Source organism: Balaenoptera ricei, chromosome 16, assembly GCF_028023285.1.
Source record: "Balaenoptera ricei isolate mBalRic1 chromosome 16, mBalRic1.hap2, whole genome shotgun sequence".
NCBI classification, from domain to species: domain Eukaryota; kingdom Metazoa; phylum Chordata; class Mammalia; order Artiodactyla; family Balaenopteridae; genus Balaenoptera; species Balaenoptera ricei.
This window is the reverse complement of record NC_082654.1, coordinates 39880209-39896587: the sequence shown is the minus strand read 5'-3', so window position 1 is coordinate 39896587 and position 16379 is coordinate 39880209. Positions and strand designations below refer to the sequence as shown.

General features: G+C 37.4%; 1 protein-coding gene across 1 annotated transcript in view; it reads left to right on the top strand.

Moving 5' to 3' along the window:
* The first annotated feature begins 456 nt into the window (after window positions 1-456).
* A1CF (APOBEC1 complementation factor) overlaps window positions 457-16379 on the top strand; it is a 76778-nt gene continuing 60855 nt past the window's right edge. Inside the window, exon 1 of the mRNA XM_059899448.1 lies at window positions 457-534. The gene's annotated coding sequence lies outside the window, so the exon portion shown is untranslated. The remainder of the gene's footprint in view (window positions 535-16379) is intronic.

Genomic DNA, 16379 nt, shown 5'->3' with positions numbered 1-16379 from the left:
TGGTAAGCCTGCATTTATCTACATACTTGACCTAAAACTCCACACTTTATTCCGTGTAATACAGTGACATAGGAAGTGTGGAGGGAAAAAAAAGGAAACATTCTCCTAAATTACCATAGGGTTAATATCATTTTGGCATAGCAGAAAACAAGGGAGCTAATATAAAGAAAAGCTTAGTTACCCAAATTGCAGTGAGTTCTACTTTTTAAAATATATATCACTTAAAACAGCATCAAAATAATATTCACATTAATGATTCTTAATGCAAAATTCATTTTAATATGGTAAACAAATGACAACAGTAATTTTGTAGATTCTGCTTGGGTTGTAGTGACCCAATTATCTGGTCAAAGGGCTGCATGGATGCAAGAGACAGGGTGAGTTAAAGTTTAACTCCCAGGAATTGTAAACCAAACCTAAAGCCACTGAACCTTTGGAGTTTGATATGATGATTAGAGCATACCCAGAGTGACACGTTGAATTCGCCATAATCAAGGAAACCTTTTCCGGGTGGGGATCTCTGAAATCACTCAGGTATTGTCCATGTGTTTTGCTTTTTCTATTTCAACTCTGTGAAACTGTGCGGTGTGGATCAGTGGGAATGCAGTGAAAAACAGTTTTTACCCTCTTCCACTATAGAGCTGAATTCAGAGATGTTTCTAGTTTGTTTTTATACTAATGAAGCCACCTGAAAACAAAAGAAAATTAGAACGATCATATAATCTCAAAATGAGATGGCAGCTCTTTTTGCTCCTTGATTTAATCAATTTCTGAGGGTTAAAAAAAAAATGTAGATTTATCACTTTGGGTATAAGAGTAAGGCTAATGTTTCTGAGAAATGTATTTAGCAATAGCCAGACAGCTGGGAGAGTTGTGGTTGACTGCCTGTCCTGGTCCTCAGATCCCAGGAAACATAAAAGTATAATTAACAAGAGAAATAGTATTAACATCACTGACAGAGTCTGAGTTCTCTGTATAGGTCATAATTTCTACCATACTTTATACTTCATATATTCAATTATCTTCTTTCCTCTCCTCCTTTATCCTGCACCACCACCAAAAGCACACATAAACGCACACACACACACACACACACACACACACGGAAAATGATTGGTTTGAGTATATTAAATCTCAACCTTGAGATGGCTAATTATTAGATCTTTTCCTTTCAGGATGGTTTGGGCAACTGTGCCGCAGTGGATATATTTCACATGATCATTTTGTTCACTCCAACAAGATGATTCACAATCAGACTATGATGGTATTTTACCTAAAAAAAGAAATCAATCAAGGCACTTACCAGGAATATCCCATTCCTCCCAGAAATCTCTTAAATACTCTGATTGAAATAGTTTTGTTCTATGATTACCAAAGTAAGTTCCAAGGAGAATGGGTTCCCAAACAAGTTTCTTTACCATGGGACTTCTTAGATGTGTATTGTGTATCTCCAAGAAGATGACTAACACACCATCATTTGTGCATTGTGCAGGATTAGTGTTCTGCAAAACGTGCATTGGCAAATTTAACTCTAGTTGTATACAATTTAAGATCATCAAAGATGTGGTGGTCTGGTCTGAAACATTCTTTTTTATTAATATGTGCTGAGATGCATACAGTAGGAGCATAGGTCTGGAAATAAAAGTGAAACCACTAACTTGTCAAAGCACTGAGGGCTTCCCCTGTTAAATACAGGTAATAGACAAATGACTTACAGGTTCATTTTTAAGGGCAATATTTTCTGGAATAGTATTGATACTGCCCATTTGAGACAGTTCTCATATTTTACTGTTTCAATTTATTATTTATCAAGTGTAAGGGAAGGAGAAAGATAGTTGTCAAGAAAAAAGAAATTAGTTGTTATGGGCAAACGTAAAATGGCATAGTAGATATGAAAACACTGAATATTTGGTTATTATTTCCAATTGGGCTAATACCAAGTTGCTTTTGTGTCTTTTCAAATATAGCATTTCCTACACTGTATTCAGTGGACGTTAATATATGTGGCTCAAAAAGAGGGATTCTATTGTCAAGTAAGTTGAGGAAATGGTGGTTGGACAAGTTAAAGCAGGTCTTGTTACTACATGAGTATTTTGAATAATAATAATAACAGACATTTATTAAGCATATTGCCAAGTGCACTTCTAAGCGCTTTCCATGCATTTATCTCAAGTTATTCTTAGAAGAGTCATATAAGGTAGATACTATTATAACACTTTTCAAAACGAGAAAACTGAGGCACAAGTAAGTTACCTAATGGGCTGAACATCACCCAGTTAGGAGGTGGCAGAGCCAAGTTCCCCAGCCAAGTGGTCTGACTCCAGAGCCCAAACATAGAACCGTGAGACCGTCCTCACAATGACTGGAGATTTACTCTGTGTGTAAATGCATTCATTCATCTTGAATATCTAGGAGAGTAGGCAATGTTCTGTTTCCTAAGCTTAATTTACAACAGAACATCTTCTTTCAGTAACATTTATTAACATCTCTCAGAAATGGTACCCCTCAGACTACAGATTAAGACAGAACAAATCATTTTTATAGCCCGTGTCCAGCATTCATAACAACCAGAATTGACTGAAACCATCACTACTGAAATCATCACGATTGCAAACCTCTTAGGTACCTTAGAGTCTAAACATCTTTCGTCAAACAGAACCATGCCTATCTTAGAGACTTTCCAAATTAATTATAGACAGAACACTGGACTTTTCTCCTGACAGAGCTGGGTTGGACTGCTTGTTCACAAACTCCCTAGGTTTGTGACCCTGGGCATGATATTCAGCTTCTCTAAATCTCGGATTCCTCAAAGGTTAAATGGGGGCAAAATCTGTCCTGCAGAATTTAGTAAAGATTAAATGAGATGATAAAGCAAAATAGTTAAGCACAGTCCCTGGTACACAGGAGGAATTCAGCAAAACTCTCTTCCCTTTCCCTTTCCCTGTTGGTAAAAACCTCCAGAAAAATTTCCTAAAACTTTCTAAACTTACCTATTAGCTCCTCTTTGTCAAAACAATGCTACTATCATTTAAATGAAAAACTGTATGTAAACAATGAAGTTTTCTGATGAGTCACAAAGTGAAACCCCATTCCATTTATTCAGAAAATAAGAGAACTTATCATTCTCTTTTATTCTAAAAAAAGAATTTTTTCACTGAAACCCACAGGACACCCTGTCACAGTGTGTGTTCATTTCATCACACAACCAGTTGATATTAAAAAATCTGTTTCAATAACTATCTTTTAAAATACTGTCATCCTACAGAAACCTGGGCAGTATGGGTAGTACGCTGGGTACCATTGCACAATGGTTTTCATTACCTTATGTGTCTCTAAATGACTCAATAAGTTCAAACAAGATGGTATTGATCCACGGAGGATAAACACCATTTTATCTTATTCATGGAAACAGTAACCAGGCTCTTCTAAAGTGCAGTCGTAACAGTCCAAACTCCCCCAGGGAAAGCATCTGGAAAAAGGAGCAGCACGTCTACAGTGACATTCTGTATTAGAAATCTAAATCCCATCTGCTCCTTGGCCTGATCAAGTAAAATCCAGGCAGTAATTAACAAATATTTACTGCTGATTCGATCAGAAAAGCTGGTTTATCACTTTATTCCATCAGACCTAACCCAACTAGGTTATTAGCATTAAAAACTATTTCAAATTTTTATTTTAATAAATTAGAATTTTGTGATGAATATTTTTGATGGATCCAAATGAAACATTAAAATATTTCTCTTCATAAAAATAGTTGTCTTGACTAAAATATACTGGTATCTTAAGCTCTCAGATTTGATTTTCTTTTAAGGATATACACTAAGCTTGTTTTTTCCTTATTCGGATATATATGTGGAATTTTATATATGTAGGTATTACTGATCATACAGAAAACATTTTCCAGATTTGCTTATTCCAATAGGACTCAGTTCCTGCTAAAATTAAGAGGAAAGTAATAATAAGGATTAGGATAACTCTCTCTAGTTTGCAAGGTTATGTACAGGGTTCTGCCCCAGTCAGTAATATGGCTAAAGAGAATTAGCATATGACAATTTGGCCAGACAGAATGACTAAGCGAGCAAACTGGTTTGCAATTCTATCAAAATCCCTCCTTCAAGGACATAGCAATGTCTCCTCTTCTTCTAGCAGTTAAAAAATGACCATTGTTTTGGGATGCCCAGTGGACTTAACACTAGATTTACATAACAAAATTAACTACCATGATACCTTATTTCTATAAAATATTCCAGTTTACATAGCAAAATTAACTACCATGATACCTCATTTCTATAGAATATTCTAGTTTACAAAGCATTTTATACAGAAGAATTTAGATTTTTTTAATGCCAAATTTCTTCATAGTCAACTTAGTAATCCTAGTTTCTTCAAGGTAATTGTCATTATTCATCACTGAACGATGCTCTCACCTAGAGTTTATAAGCTTAGCTCCATTTATGTAGCAATAGTGCAGACTACGTAGGGAGCCTTCAACTACTGTCCTGGGCATTAACTGATTTGTTGATGAATTAAGAGGTTTGATGAAACTGTGAAGAAAGGACATAAGGATCCAGATGGAAGGTGAGAGGAGAACAAGTCCCATGCAGGTCCCAGAAGAAAACAACCCTAAAAAGATTTAAACCAGTGCAGATGTTGTAACTAAGACAGTGAAGGAAGCAAAGAAGGGAAGATTCTATAACATCTCCTAAAAAACTGACAGAGCACTGACAGGGTATTAGGTATAAACGTAATTGATTTTCACTTCTATTAACCCATCTGTAGTATCCTTCTATCCAGCTTGTCTATTAGGTTTATATTTCGTGCTCAGCTGGGGCCTTCTGCATGAATTGGCTTAGCCTAAAACCTGTGCTTACTTGCAGTGGAAGTCAAAAATCAGAATCTGATACCATGGCGGAGAAAACTCTGTTGGCACATACAAATGCCCACCTCAGGAAACCTCTTTCCAATCCTCTTTCCTGAAGAGCCCTAACACTGCCTCACAATTCAGGCATTTACTACCAGCCAATTGACACTCTATGATGATGATAACAATGATATTAATAATAGCTCTTATATCTTTATATAGCTCCTGCCATATGCCAGACACATAGATTAACTCATTTAATCCTCTGGAATCTCCTGGAATCGGTACTGGTGCAATTCCATTTTTCCAGTAAAGAGATGACGTCTCAGAGACATGAAAAATATTGCCCAAGATCACACAGTTAATCAGTGGTTAGAAACAAGAGTGAACTCCAGGAGTCTGGCACATAGACCTTGCAAACAGAGTAAAAATGGAACACTGAGAAGCACTGAGTCTTGGAGTTAAAAGGAAACGTTGAGGTCCTTTGACAGAGAAAAAGCTGAATGAGTGTCCCAAGATAAAAGACACTTTTTATTAGGGTAAGAACCCATGTGCAGTACTCCACCCCTCAGGCAGGCCCTTTCCATTATACCACCTCCCACAGGACAGCATTTCTAATTCATCCTGATTTTCTATGCAAACTCTGAGAGAGAGATTAATAGGACCTCCACGATTATGAGGAAATATCCCCTTCACTCTGAGTGCCACTCTCCCTGTTATGTTCAGATTCAGGGACTGACACAGCTGGAGACACAGTTAAAGGAGACCTCTCTTGTGAACAAAGAGACTGCCAGGCGCAGGTCACAGAGGAAATATGCACAGACACAGGCCAGGAAACACAGTGGAGTCACCTCTGAAAATACAAAGTAATTGTCCTGAATGACTTGGCTGTCTTACACTGGAATTCTGTTAGTGTCTGAAAAGGACATAGCACCTCCCACCTGGAGGACACACCCTTCTCCCCAGGGAAAGGATAATTGGGTTGCTAGGTCTCTGAATGCTAAGGGAATCCCATATTTAAACTGACCTAATTTGGAGCTTTAAATTGAAACCCAGATGCACCCAAATAGCAGCTCCACCAGCCTCAATAGAGTTCTTCATTTAGGATAAGAAGAGTATGTTTCCAGAAGTTCCTTTTTAAAATACAAATTAGTTGGAATACAGAGTGGGGAGTGATCAGGGCACTTTGAGGTGTTGACATTCAGGAACACTGCAGCCTAAAATCACCTAGCATATTCACTGGTCTCATAAAGCCTTATGGAAATGGTACTTAGGACAAGTTTTGATGGTGGGGAAGAGAAGACGTAGAGGAGACATGGCCCAGGGTGAAAGTGTCATGGGTAACCAGAGGATAATAGAAGGTATTTGAATGGCAGGTGTTTGTCTGATTTTTGAGAAATAATTTACTTATTAAATAATTTTGATTTATTATTAAAGTCATTTGAGCATCACACTTACCAGGTACTAATTCCTCCATGTGTCTCTCTCATTTCATAACAGTTACTTAATACAACTGCATTACTTAAATTGGAATCAATCAGGGAATGCCAATATGTGGTCCCAGAGGGTAATAAAGATAAGAGAAAAAATTACAATGTCTAGAAACTCTTATTCTTATTTGCCTTTCAAAATAAGCCATAAGATCAAATATTTACTATAATAATAATAATTCAGCTTACTACTTCCAATAATAATAATTCAATATTTCAAAGTATTCCCCAAATTCCAATGAAACAAAGCTGATTCATGGTGCTGGAATGGCCAAGAGGGAGATGATTGCAATGTTAAAGCAGAAGGCTCTGGACCCAGAATGCCTGGGCTCAAACCCTAGTTTCACCACTTACTAGCCATGTGACCTTCAGTAAGGTAACTTCTCTGTGCCTGTTTCCTCTGCTGTAAAATCAAGGTTGCTTTGAGATTAGATCAGAAATTACATATGAAGATCTTAGAACAATACCAAGTAAGTGTGCATAAACCTCAGCTATTGCAGCTATAATTCTCATCTCATTTCTGTGTTGATTACACAATGCTTTACTAGAGGAAAATGGTTAGAAGAGAGAGAGGCTATGAGGTCAACATGCAGAAAGTGTATTTTAGCCTGGAAGTCAGTGGCTTAGAAATTAACTATCCCCACGACTGGCTTGCTGTGCAAATTGGGAACAATTTCTCCCTGACTCTGTTGCAGTTTTCCCAAGGCAAAGATGTTCTCTATCATAGGCAGGGCCTTCTAATTAAGTCAGTATAGAGTGATTTAAAGGAACCTGTGTAATTAGCAAGAGAAGCAGACTAGAAATCTGGTCTGAAATCACCCCAGAGTACAAACCTCTCAGGCTCTGTTATTTTCACTGTTATGACAAAAGAAAAAAAAAAAAAAACAACCATCAAAGTATTCAAAGGCACAGTACTCTCTATTGAATAAAATAGCCACCTAACTGGGGACAGAAGGCAAAGAGGTAGAAGAAGAGATAAAGAAAAACATTAGTGAGTGTCATGTACCAAGCTCTGTGCTGTGCACTTATCGAATCACTTTGAATCACTATAACAGCCCTATAAGGCAGGCATCATTATCTCCAATTTTGAAATGAAGAAACTGGGACCCAATTATAAATAACTTAACCCAAGTTTGCAAAGTTCTTAAGGGATGGAACTCAACACTTGAACCTAAGTCAGTATGACTTCGTGATCCCATGGTTTTTTGTTCGTTATTGACTATGACACCCTTAGACTTGTGAACCAATAATGAACAACACAGTGAAAAATATTGTGTATTCTAATATCCTGTGGTGAAACTAGAAAATTAGGAAAAAGAGGACAAAGTCTGGAGTAGTCAGAGGGGCTATATAAAATGTCCATTCTGTTTAGCAAATATGTATGAAATGCCAACTAACATGACGCTAAGTGCTAAGGGCTAAGAAGATGAGTGTATATCCTTGGTGAGTTTATGGCCCTCCCTCTCTTTATCCTACCTTCATTCCTCAATGAATGAATGAGGAATGAATGTAGGATGTTCTGTCCTTCTTTTTCTTTTCCATCTGTCTCTAAACTAGTCTTTCTGCCTTTAAGCTGTTCTCAACAAAACTCACGAATTATCTTTCTAAAGTACGCAGGGTCCTAGAATTCTTCCATGTTGTTCCCAGTGACTTCATAATACAATACGAACACTCTATCATGCAAATATTGATCTAATTCTTGCCTACCTTACCAGCTTTATCTTCTGTCACTCTCGCTCCCCCCCTCGAGCAACCCCCTCCCAACTTGAATTCAACATTCTAATCATACTCAGCTTCTCAACCATCCATATTATTTTCACTTACACCTCTGTCCCCTAGAGTCCCTTTCTTCTCCCTTCTCCTAACTCCTAGCCATCCTTCAAACTGGCCTGAGTAGAGGGAAGGTATACACTGGAAATTAATATGAAGTACCACATTGGAGAAGTTTGGTAATAAGATAGAAAAATTGACATTAGTTCATAAAGTTATATGAGGCCATTGGAATTATTTTAGTTGAAGAGTAATATAAAATGGATATTTAAGAAAATCAACCAGTGTTGTACCAATGACATTAGAGTCAGAAAAGACTAGAGGCTGAATTATAGCAATGATCTAGGTATTAAATGATGGCTGCAGAGATGATAATTAATGGCAGTGGGAATTCAAAAGAAAGCAAAGTATCAGAACTCAGTGGCTGACTAGAAATAAGGAGGCAAGAATTTAATAAGGGCAGTTTATACCAACGCATGTAAGTTAGCATAAAATCAGAATTTATATAATCTTTTTTTTCACTGTGATTGAAATGTATTATTTTGTTTATATATACATTTGAGCTGATTTTATTTTTGCAACTGAAAAATACTGCATTGACACAATTTAATCATTGACATACACTAGGATCTTTACTTTCATCTTCAAATGTTCTGTCTAGCTGACTTTTGTCCTTGAAGCAAATTGTCCAATTTTGAGAGGTAGAACTATAAATCTAAGTAGTTGTATGTGTGGTCAGACTGCCAGGAATTTGTATGAGTAAATTTCATAGATGTTTCAGGAGGTACAGACTGTTTTTTCTTGCCCCCTCCCTTTATTTTCTGACACTGAGTCTTGGAAGTTTCTGGCTTTTCAGTGGGAAAAAAAACTGAATCGTGGAAACAAACACTTCAAATTATTCATTCATCAAGCTTCGCACAATCTGGTCTTTAATCTTTCACTTTTTCTAAGCACATCAGGTTGGGAGCAGCCATATGGTTGTAATGCTGGGAGGGCTGGGGAAGACTAGATGTGAGACCAGAGCAGAATTTGGGGCTGTTGACAAAGAGCAGGGAGAAGAGGATCTGGATTTCTTTCAGAAGCCTGAATCTTTAGAGGGCAGTCTACAATCGGGGATGAGAGATGGATGCTGTAATTGGTCAGCTTGGGTTTGACTAGCTAAGTAGAGGACATGAAGAACACATGGCCAGAGCCCCTGTGCTACTCATCCCGGTGAGATGCAACTGTGGGCGTCAGCGCCCTGAAATTCTTACTACAGGAAACTGTCACCTGCCTCTCTGTGAGAATTACAATTGCAGGCAATTCATAAAACACTGAGGGACTTCCCTGGTGATGCAGTGGTCAAGAAGCCGCCTGCCAGGGCAGGGGACACGGGTTCGTACCTGGTCCGGGAAGATCCCACATGCCACGGAGCAACAAAGCCCGTGCACCACAACTACTGAGCCTGCACTCCAGAGCCCGCGAGCACCAACTACTGAGCTCCCGTGCCACAGCCACTGAAGCCTGCTTGCCTAGAGCCCATGTTGCACAACAAGAGAAGCCACCGCAATGAGAAGCACGTGCACCGCAACGAAGAGTAGTCCCTGCTCGTCGCATCTAGAGAAAGCCTGTGTGTAGCAACAAAGACCCAACACAGCCAAAAAAAAAAAAAAAAACAGTACATTTAAAAAAAAAAGAAAACACCGAGCAGAGCCATTTGCTACATCTCTTACCAAGGTATATCAGATGGCAAGTCACCCTTACTCAGTGACCTAGTTATAGAATATCCATATAATCTTTTTTTTTAAGGGAAACATAAGGCTGTCCTTTATTGAAAGAGTCAGATTGCCTCAGGACCATTGTACTACAGAGCTTTAGATCGTTGGAATTTGTAAGCTTCAATCCAGGAATTTGTAAGCTTCACTCCAGGATTGAATGTATTCCATTAGTCAGTGATTGGTAGCCTTGGTGAACATTGAGTTTTCAACTGAAATTTTCCAAATTGGTCTGAGGAAACCAGATGCAGGAACTAAGTTCAAAAGGACAATCTCAACGAGAATAAAAAGAGACATGATAACACCAGACCTCACCAGCTCATCAGGTCTCTGTAATCAGCCACACAAATAATTGGTCCCAGGACTATTGGATAAACATCTGCTTTTAAGCTGAAGGATATCTACATTGTATGCTGTGATTACCACCATACCAATTTGTAAGTCAACTTAGAAATGAAACATACATGCAAAGAAATTCTACTCTTCTTGCTAGGTTATGTGATTCTAGAATTTCTAAACTCTGCCAGTTCTCTTTCCCAGGGATCTTTAAGAAAGTCAGGCATGGGGTCAGAGTTGGGCATTGTTATTGAGTGAAGATAACACCATAGCCATCTGTACCCTGATTTTACATGTACTAGAACAATGCCAACACCAAAACCATGTAGGTATATGTATTAGCCAGGGTTCTCCAGAGAAACAGAACCAATATTCCAGTTGGAATCCTAACTGGCTAATACATATACCTACATGGTTTTAGTGTTGTCATTGTTCTAGTATCTGTAAGATACATATAAATCTATTTATCTATCAATAGATAAAGAGGTTTATTACAAGGAATTGGCTCACCTGATTATGGAGGCTGACAAGTCCCAAGATCTGCAGTTGGCAATCTGGAGACCCGGGAGAGCCAACATGTAGTTCCTGTCTGAAATCCAGAAGGCTTCCCAAGAAAAGCCAATGTTTCAGTTCAACTCTGAATGCAGGAAGAGACTGATGTCCCAGCTCAAGCACTCAGGCAGGGCAGAGCTCTCCCTCTCTTTTTTTTTTTTTTGTAATAAATTGGGCATTCTCTCTTATTTAGCCTTTTTATTCTATTCAGACCTTCAGTTGATTAGGTGAGACCCACCCACATTAGGAAGAGCAATCTGCTTTACTCAGTCTATCAATTCAAACATTCATCTCATCCAGAAATACCCTCAAAGACACACCCAGAATAATGCTTGGCCAAATGTCTGGGCACTCTGTGACCCAGTCAAGTTGATACATAAAATTAACCAACACAGTATAACCTTAAGGGAATAGAAAGCACCTCACGTTGTCTGGTCTTAAGGATCTCCATTCTCTCTCCATTACCCACTCCTTCATCCAACACATGCACAGTTTCCATCTGCTGTTAAAATTTTCCAAAATCTTTTTTGGATTAAAAAAATTGCTATTTATCTCTCAACATTCAATGTTGTCAAGTACAAGTCACTTATGAGGATCTCTGGTTCAGAGTTTCTGATATTCTTATCCAAGTTGAGCCAAAGCTGGAGGATTTGTAAGGGAGTGGTGGTGTCAGAACCAGCTACACAAGGAAACTTCTTGTGTGATGTTGTGCTGTCAGCACTGGCCACCAGGAGTTTATTCACCCTTATGTATATATACACATTCATAGCCACACATGTGTGCTTGTGCATGCCTACATATGTACAACCACACACAACCTGATGGTGCAGGCATAAATTCATCTCAGCCAGGGAGAGTGTGAAAATAAGGATGGGGACTCTAGACACATGGCAAATGGGAAACAAGAACAAAGGAACCTAAGAAGTAAGAAGTAACTGGTGTATCTGGGAGACCTGATGGGCTTGAGCGCAGAATAGCTCTAGACTTGGATTGAGAGATAGTCAGAAAAGTAGAGTTAGGACCAGATCACGGTGGATACCGGATGTCAGGCTAAGGGGTTGGACTGTTTCTTTATAGTTAATTGTGAGACCAATGAAGAATATTAGAAGGGACATTTTAGGGAGATTGATCTAGCAGAGGTAGGCAGTAACTAGGGGTAGTAAGCAGTGAAGTTTCATTCTACTTGGGCTGAGTTAAGTCTAGTAATGGAAGAGAGGGTGGAGGAGGAGGGTAGGAGTAAGAAGAGCAACAAGTAAGGATACATATGTACAGGAGCAGGAAAAAGTCAAGACCCAGACTTCATGCGGAGCCTACGCTGGAGGTTGTTCTGGATAAAGAGGCTGTAAGGACCTCAGCTGTAGGGATTCATAGACCTGCTAAGGTGCTTCACTGTTAACTTGACTCAACTACTTCTTGCATCTGCTCCTCTCTCTTCTAAAAGCCATCCTTACTTTCTACTCTCTATCCTTTCTCTACCTCACAGCTTTTGCTTCCTCTCCACATATAGAGCCATGACATAGAATTTTACGCCTACAGTGGTAATATGAATACCTTATTGGTTGGTCCTCATGGAAATGGAGTTGAATATGAATCACTTATGCCAGAATCTAGGAAGAATGTGATTTTTTTGGTATTTCAAGGGCATTATTTGTAAATACTGGCAATTATGAAAACATGTATTCATTAAAAGTGATGAAAAGTAGACAGGACAATTATTAGAGACAATTTTGAATTATTCTCTTTCTCCTCTAATCTAGTCTCTGTCTTTCTTGTATAGACTTTTTCTTCTTTTTAGTAATTTTTTAAGATGTGTCTGTCCCAACTATTTGGCAGGTGGAATAAATTACTCTCCATATTTCATTTTGTTTGACATTTAACATGTATAGACTAGATCTTATTTCAGAAGTTCTAACCTCAGCTGCGTATTATCACCTGAGGAGGTTTTAAACCATCCAATTTCCTGGGCTCCACTCCAGACCAGTTGAATGCGAATCCCTCTAGGGGTGGTAAGGGTGATGCCCAAGTACAGGTGATTATAACATGAGGCCAGGTAGGGAGTCTGTTCTTTCTCCATCGTTTCTGCTAAAATTTAGAAACACTTGCAGTTAAATCTTGAAGTCCTATTTTGACAAGACATGCATAGGTTAACACTTTCTCTCCTGTCTTTCCTTGTGTAATTTATAGTTTCAAGCTAAATTCCAGGGATTTAAAGGCTCTTTGTTGATATTTAAAGGGCATTTGAAGCAAATAAATGGTGAAATGTTTTTTGAAGCCAATAAAATATACCTCTGTAATATCTACTTAGTGAGAATATGCTAAAGAGCAGGAGGTGTTTCCACTGGACCATAAATTGTGCAATTTTAAACAGATTTTTTTAATGAAAATAAAAACTTCTGACCATTTGAAATCACTTTTTTCTCAAACAAAACAAGAAGGATCCCAGATGTCAGGATTGTTTTGCAGTAATGATGATCTGTGGGCCAGATGAATGTGCTTAACTGTCCCAAGAGTTTGGGTAACTTTTTCTTTTCAAAAGAGATGGTGTGTGACTCCTGATTTTTAATTATTTAAAAAAAAATGTTAGGAAGACATGTCTTCTTCTCATCCCCTGCATGTTCATAATGCCCTGATTTAGTCCAGGTGTAAGTATATACACATGTATATACACAAAGAAATGTATAAAAATTGCAATCCAATTATTTGTCTATTATACCTCTGCTTGTTCTTTTTCTCTGATAAATTCTAAGTTGGTAGCCCCAATAGTATTTTTTTCTCTGGTATAGTTTTATTTTTGTCTATAGATATTTTTACTGTGGTGCAATTTCCCCAGTATCTTAGGATGTGCTATTTTAAGTTACTCTATTTAGGACTTGGAATGACAACAAGTAAGATTGTATATGGATTTAAACATCAACAAACAGTAATCAAAATATCAGCTTTTTACATCTTTGAAAAAATAGCCATTTATTTAGCAAGTTTGTCTGTCAGCATTGCTCCTCTACAACTGTTAATAATTTGTCTTAAAAATATAGTGTACCTTCCAGATAGAATCAGCAACTTCTTTAGCCAGGGGTGTCACCAAAGGAGCAGGAGAGAGAACAAAGTACAGGATTAAAGAATGGAAGGGAGTAAGAGACAGGAGAAGAAGAAAAGTAATTAAATGGACATTTGAAGGAGGAGGGAGGAAGAGAGAGAGAGAGAGAGAGAGAGAGAGAGAGAGAGAGAAGACCCTGCTACCAAAATAGTTGTGTTTGGTGCCCATGAGAACTGCTTGTGGCTTTGGTTACCCACCACTGCACTACTCCATCAGATATTTGGTCCATAGCTGACTGTCTCCTCTCCGGCTATCTACAATCCAGAAGAGCTAAAGATCAATGGGAAGAAGGAACTAGCACTTTAATTTAAATATAGGAATAGAAATTAACATGAAACTCCAGTCAGATCCTGTCAAATGATATATCACTTGGTCACCTGTGACGACTCTACACTCTGCCAAGGAGTGATGTCTTAGTGAGGTATGACCAAGCATGTAACAGAGGGCTGGCAATGTCCATTTTGGACTATGTCCAAAGGGGGTCAGATCCTGGATGCGTCCAACTGAACCATCAGATTGCCCACCCACAGCACTATTTAAAAGAGTTATAACAATAGATCATTTTCATTCAAGCAAAGAGGCTAAATTACCACAGCGCTTTAAATGACCAAGAACATCTGTCCTTATGGAAGAGAACATAGACCCACAGTATCACCTTCATCAGTTTCGTCATGGTACCATGTGCTCCTCACACTTTAAGGGAAGCTGGGTAGATGCAATCTCCCTCCTCTCCCTGTCACCATTTGCCTATTATTTTTAAGAGGAGGAGAAGTCAAATTTAGTAATTAAGAGCACAAACTCTGGCCCCAGGCTACTTAGATTCAAATCACAGTTGTGCCACTTATTACCTAAGTAACCTTGGGCTCATTAACTTCTCTAACTTGGTTTATTACCTATATCAGAGGAATGATAATACCTACCCCATTAAGTTTTTATAAGGATTAAATGAATTAAATTTTAAGTTTTTAGAACATAGCCAATAGTAATCGTTCAGTTGATGTCAGCTACGTTTATTGTTTGTATTATTTGAAATCTGTTCTAATATTGCCCCATAATAGGCAAAACCAAGTATCTTGGTTTTATTTTGTCTTTTCTGACCACTAAATGACCATATTTAAATAAGTTTATAAACTCTTTTTTTCTGTGAATTTACTGCTCATGTCCTTCGCTCTTTGTCCACTGACCTCTGAGCCCCTTTACTATTGATTTTAAAGTACTCTTTGTATATTGCAGATATTAATTCTCTGTATATTATGTAAGTAGCAATCATTTTCTTCTAGTCTGTGGCTTCCTTTTAACTTTATGTTGTCATTACAGATGTTTGTAATTTTTATGTAGTCACATCTGTTAGTCTTTTCAATTCTGGCTTTTGGTATGCTTGGTTAGGAAGACTTTCTGCATTACAAGATTATAAAAATCTCCTCCCATATTTTCTTCTAGCAGCTATACAATGTTTTTGAAAGGTTATTTCTTTAATTCACTTAGAATTTTGGTATGTGTTGTGAGATGGTATGCCAACTTTATCTTTCTTCTCAAATTGTCTATGATCTCCCTATATGATTGCACCTATTAGCAGTTCCAATATAAACACAACTATGGGTCTATACTTTTTTCCATTCCATTAATCTATCTGTCTATTCCTGTGCCTATTTTATTTATTTTTATTGAAGTATAATTCATCTACAACACTATGTTAATTCCATGTACACAACATAGTAATTCAATATTTCTATATATTACCAAATGATCACCATTGCCTGTTTTAATTTTAACTTTTGATTAGGCTAGTTCCAAATAACTCTATACTTTCAATGCATGTTGTGATATGTATTGCCATTTTTCCTGCCAGATGAACTTTAGAATTAGTTTGTCAAATTTCAAAATAATTTAATTGGAAATTTAATTGGTATTGCACTAGATTAATAATTTTGGAAGAATTGATCTTTATAATAATAAGACCTCTATTTACCTAGACTTTTAGATCCTCCAGTAGAATTTTATCATTTTCTTCATATAGATTTTGGATATTTCACATTGTTTGTTATTTTATATATTTTGTTTATATTGTTCAGATTCTCATTTCATTTTTTTTTCTGCTTAAATATGGAACATTTTTATAACTGTGCTCGGAGTATTCTTTTATTAGTTCTAATAGTTTTATATAGTTGATTTACTTCTTTTGACTGAGAATGAATGATTGCAGTGTTTCACTATTTAGTGTGATGTTTGTTACATGTCTCTGATACTCTATCAATTTAAGAATTACTATTCTGTTACTAACTTACTAAGAGTTTCTTTTTTTAAACCACTAGTGGGTGTTGAATTTACATTTACTGGGATGATCATGCTTTTTTCTTCTTCATCAATGAAGTGAATTAAACTAATAGAATCCCTGATGTTGAATAATCTTTGTAGTCTTGTAGTAAACCCATCGTGTTTATTGTATATTAGTCTTTTGATATTTTGCTGTATGCAGTTCATATCTATATTTGTGATACTGATCTATAGTCTTCTGTTTTGTG